The following is a 5,504-nucleotide window of genomic DNA, read 5'->3' on the forward strand; positions in this document are numbered from 1 at the left end:
ATATGCTTTACATAAATGCAAGAAGGCACATCGAAACACAGTAGAATGGATGCCCATGATGGGATCAGGGAGGAATGGGAACAGAAACTGGGTCCAAGGATAAAAGGGGGATAATAAATTAATAAAACAGGAGATGGGTCTTGTGGGTTGGTGATGATGATAACTCCTGAGCTGAGGCAGATGATAAGCTCAACACCTTCTGTATACAAACCTGATTGTAATCTTTCCTATCAGCAGAAAAGTCTGAGGATGTGCTAAGTGACCCTAGCAGTCATGGGGCCTGCGGATAGCAAATTCTTTCCAGAAAATCTCAAGTGACTGGGAGCCCAAAGGCAACTTTGGAGGTGGGCACTGCCCATTCCCTGCACCAAGCACTGGGTCAGCTGCCCTCCCAGCCCAGGTAAAGCTCTCTCAAAACTGGCATTTCTGTCTTGGGGGATGCATGCATTCTGAGCTGAGCCACTCAGAAACTGGCTCTAGCTCAACCCAAGCTTCTGGATTTCTCAAGGTCTGAACTCTTGAGAGCAAAGTTCTCCAGGCAAGGGTTCAAGCTGGCTGACATTTCTCTTTGTGGCTCCCTCTCCCCCTTCACCTCCTATTCCCATAGGAATATTCGGGTGGGGAGCCCCAGGATGGGCTGCAAGCAACCTCAGAAAAAATATCCCAGTGACCTTCAGAACATCCAGAATAGGAGTTTTTAAAAAAATCTTAAGTTGTCTAAGGACTCGAATGATATTTCTCCAAAGAAGATATACAATAATGTGTTAGGTTTGTGCAAATGTAATTTTGATTTTGCATTGTTGAACTTTGCCATTTGATATTGGAATACATTTGTAAATAAATGTGGTTATATTTAATTTTAATGAACATTCCTTAATTTATGTTTTCTGCTAATGAATTATTACTTTCTGTTTATTTTATATATATCTTAGACTATGAAAATGATATTAGACAAAAAGCAAATTTGAGCAATATTCTTATTTGAGTTAAAAATGGGTCATAAAGCAGCAGAGACAACTCACAACATCAACAATGCATTTGGCTCAGAAACTGCTAACAAATGTACAGTGCAGTGGTGATTCAAGAAGTTTTTCAAGGGAGACTAGAGCCTTGAAGGTGGGGGAAACAGTGACTGACCATCAGAGGTTGACGATGACCAACTGAGAAGATCTGATCCTCTTACAACTGCACAAGAAGTTGCCCAAGAACTCAACGTCTACCATGCTATAGTCATTTGGCATTTGAAACAAACTGGAAAGGTGAAAAAGCTCGATAAGTGGATGCCTCATGGGCTAACTGCAAATTTTTTAAAAAATCTACATTTTAAAGTATCATCTTCTCTTAATCTATGCAACAACAAATAATTTCTCAATTGGATTGTGATGTGCAAAGAAAAGTGCAGTTTATATGACAACCAGTGATGACCAGCTCAGTGGCTGGACCAAGAAGAAGTTCCAAAGCACTTCCCAAAGCCAACTTGCACCAAAAAGAGGGTCACGGTCACTGTTTGGTGATCTGCTGCTGGTTTTCTGAATCCCAGTAAAACCATTCCATCTGAAGAGTATGCCCAGCAAATCAGTGAGATGCACTGAAACCTGCGACACCTCCAGGTGGTGCTGGTCACCAGAAAGGGCCCAATTCTTCTCCACCATGACGCCGGCCTGCACGGCGCACAGCCAGCACTTCAAAAGCGGAGCGAACTGGGCTGTGAAGTTTTGCTTCATCCTCCATGTTCACCTGACCTTTTGCCAACCAGCTACCACTACAAGCATCTCAACAACTTCTTGCAAGGAATAATGCTTTCACAACCAGCAGGAGGCAGAAAATGCTTTCCAAGAGTTTGCCGAATCCCTAAGCATGGATTTTTATGGTACAGGAATAAACAAACTTATTTCTCATTGACAAAAATGCATTGATTATAATGGTTTCTATTTTGTTTAATAAATAAGTGTTTGAGTCTAGTTAAAATGATTTAAAATTTGGAGTCCGAGACCGTGATTACTTTTGTACCAACCTAATGTAATGGCCAATAAGCACATAAAAGACGCTCAAGGTCACCAGCCATTAGGGAAACGCAAGCCAAAGGCACAGGTAAATACCTCCTCACACCCATTAGGATGGCTATTGCAAAAAAGAAAAATAAAGCAAGTGTTGAAAAGGATATGGAGAAATTGGAACCTTTGTGCATTGTTAGATGGCACCCCTCTCCAGTACTCTTGCCTGGAAAATCCCATGGACGGAGGAGCCTGGTGGGCTGCAGTCCACGGGGTCCCTAAGGGTCGGACACGACTGAGCAACTTCACTTTCACGCATTGGAGAAGGAAATGGCAACCCACTCCAGTATTCTTGCCTGGAGAATCCCAGGGACGGGGGAGCCTGGTGGGCTGCCATCTATGGGGTTGCACAGAGTCGGACATGACTGAAGCGACTTAGCAGCAGCAGCAGCAGCAGAAAGGAATGTAAAGTAGTGCCTCCTCTGTTGAAAACAGCATGGCAGTTCCTTGAAAAATTAAAGATGAAGTTACCATGTGATCCAGCAATTCCATTTCTGGGTATATATACAAAAGAATCAAAAGCAGGGTCTCGAAATCTACTTGCACACTCATATACACAGCAGCATTAAAAAGGTGGAAGCAACCCATGTCCATAGACAGATGAATATATAAACAAAATGCGGTAGAGAGGCTAATGGAATATTTATTTAACCTTAAAAAGGAATGAAATTCTGACACACACGACGTGGATGAACCTTGAAGATATCATGCTATGTGAATTATGAAATAAGCCAGGCACAAAAGGGCAGATGATTCCTCTTATATGAGATACTCAGAGAAGTCAAACTCACAGAGACAGAAAGTAGAAGGATTGTTGCCAGGGCCTGGGGGCAGGGGCTGTGGAGGAATGGGGGGGTGGTAGTTAGTGTTTCACATATGGAGTTTCAGTTGGGGAAAAGGAAAAAGTTCTGGAGGTGGATGGTGATGATGGTTTCAAAACAGCATGCAGGTACTTACTGCCACAGAACTGTACACTTAAAAATGGTTAAAATGGTAAATTTTTATGTTATGTGTATTTTTTCACAATAAAAAATGTGAAATTGCCTAAGAGGAGAGTCTGCAAAGCAGATGCATTTCAGCTAAAGCAACCTCCACCCAACCCCCAGTGGGTCCTTCTTAGGACCCGACCTAAGGTTGGGGGAGGGAGGAGGCCTAACCCTTTACAAGTTCTGTAGCCTTTGGTAGAAATGGAAATGGGAAGAAAAAAGGAAGGGCTTCAAAAGTTGGAGTCCTGAGACACCTCTGGGTGAGGACATTTCCTGTCATCCTTTCCTGGTAGGAATCAGAGCTCTGTCCTTTCACAAGAGGAAAAGTCTGGAAGTGGGTGTGCAAGTTTACACGTGGGTACACGCATGTATCATGTATTGGTGGGTGTGTGCACAGGCACTGATGCAGGGGGCTGTCTCTTACTGAAAGAAATACATTAATCAAACCATCCCCCAAGCTTAGTAGCTGGGCCCGGTGGCCCCTGTCAGCCTGCATGTCCCTCCTTCCTGGTCACACCTATTCTCTGCTGTGGGACCAGAGACCCTTCATCCAGGAACACTGATGGCACAGAGCTGCAGGCAGAAACTCTCTCAGCCCTTGGTAGCCCCTCAAGAGATGGGACTTCCTGCCCTGAGGCTCAGCTGAGCAGCCAGTGGCTGACAAGCTTTGCTGTGAAATTCTGTCCTTTCAAAGATAAGCTCACATCTCTAACCTGAGCAGGGCCAGCACTTCTGTTATCAGTGAGAATCCCATGCACCCACAAATGCTGACCCAGGCTTCCTGCCCTGGGTCGGGGGCCCGCCTGACCACGGCTCTGAGATGATTATGGAGATCTGAGTGCTGGAGATAAGGGCAATTGCACCTGGACTTTGGCTGGAGTGTTCTAGAGGCTGCGGCAGGCACGCCAGCTTGCCACCACCATGCCCTGGGGCTGGCTGTGCCTGGGTTCAAATCCCAGCGAGTTCCTCCATTCTCATGGCCTCACTTGCCTCTCCTGTAGAATGGGACTGATACTAATGACTCCCCAGAAGGGATGTCCGGAGGGAGAGATGAGGTAACGATGAATGTTGGGGACTGAATGGACAAAATGCAGCATCCTTAAAAGATACCACTGCCACTTCAGTTGCAGTCCATGATGAGTGAAGCCAGTCTAGGAACCCTAGGGCAGATGGAACTGAGAGGGGGAAAGAAAGTGGAGGGGAGAAAGGAAGGAGGATGGGGGAGCCGGGATGGGGTACAAGCACGCTCCGGAGCAATGGGCCTTGGGAGGGCCACCTTCCTCCCAGCTGCGCCCAAGCTCTGAGCCACGCCCCGTCTATCTGTGCATCACACCGTCTGGACCTGTGCCTCTGCCCCTTCATGAGGGAAGGTAAGCAGAGGGTCAGAGCACATCTTGGGGCTCGGGGAGTGCTGCTCAGATGGCCTGATCTGGGGGGACATCTCACCCAAACATTGTCCACCTCGATTGTTTGGCACTGGTTGGGGTGGGACAGAGAGAGCGTGGGGCATTCTCTGCCCAACCCTGACCAGCAAAATAAGAGCAAACTGTCATGCATAGGATGATCTCCTCCCAAATTCACATGCTGAAGTCCTAATCCCCAGTACTTCAGAATGCCTCTGGATGAGGATATTTCCTGTCATCCTCTCCTGAGGAAAGGCCCAGAAATGGGTGTATATGCTTACGCACAGGCACACATATCCATCATGGACATGTGGGTGCATGCACACTCACTGACACAGAAAGGCTATCTCTTACTGAAAGAAATAATTTATTCAAACCATCCCCTGAGCTTAGCAGCTGGGGCAGGTGGCCCTTCAGCCTGCCTGTCTCTCTGGCATGACCTTATTAGAACATAGGGTTGTTGTAGATGAAATTAGTTAAGATGAGGTCATGAAGATGGGTCTTAATCCAATATGACTGCTGCTGCTGCTGCTAAGTAGCTTCAGTCGTGTCTGACTCTGTGCGACCCCATAGACGGCAGCCCACTAGGCTCCTCTGTCTCTGGGACTCTCAAGGCAAGAACACTGGAGTGGGTTGCCATTTCCTTCTCCAATGCATGAAAGTGAAAAGCGAAAGTGAAGTCGCTCAGTCGTGCCCGACTCTTAGTGGCCCCATGGACTGCAGCCTACCAGGCTCCTCCGTCCATGAGATTTTCCAGGCAAGAGTACTGGAGTGGGGTGCCATTGCCTTCTCCGCCAATATGACTGATGTAAAAAGGGGAGATTTGGATATAGAGACACAGGCATACATGTGAAGATACAGGCCAAGATTGGGGCGATTTACAAGACAAGGAATCAATCTACTGACATCTTGACCTTGGACGTCTAGCCTCCAAAACTGAGACAATACATTTTTGTTGTTTAAGCCACTCAACAAACTATATACACATCCTGGGAGAGGGGCCAGCCTCATACCTAGGAATAGACACTGGCCAACCCTGATGCCAGCAGTAATCCTTTCTT

At 46.5% G+C, this 5,504-nt stretch overlaps 1 pseudogene; it reads left to right on the top strand.

Moving 5' to 3' along the window:
* The first annotated feature begins 935 nt into the window (after positions 1-935).
* Positions 936-1,941, top strand: LOC121818708 (histone-lysine N-methyltransferase SETMAR-like; annotated as a pseudogene).
* The last annotated feature ends 3,563 nt before the right edge of the window (positions 1,942-5,504 follow it).

The sequence above is a fragment of the Ovis aries genome, chromosome 1 (genome assembly GCF_016772045.2).
Source record: "Ovis aries strain OAR_USU_Benz2616 breed Rambouillet chromosome 1, ARS-UI_Ramb_v3.0, whole genome shotgun sequence".
In the NCBI taxonomy this organism is placed as follows: domain Eukaryota; kingdom Metazoa; phylum Chordata; class Mammalia; order Artiodactyla; family Bovidae; genus Ovis; species Ovis aries.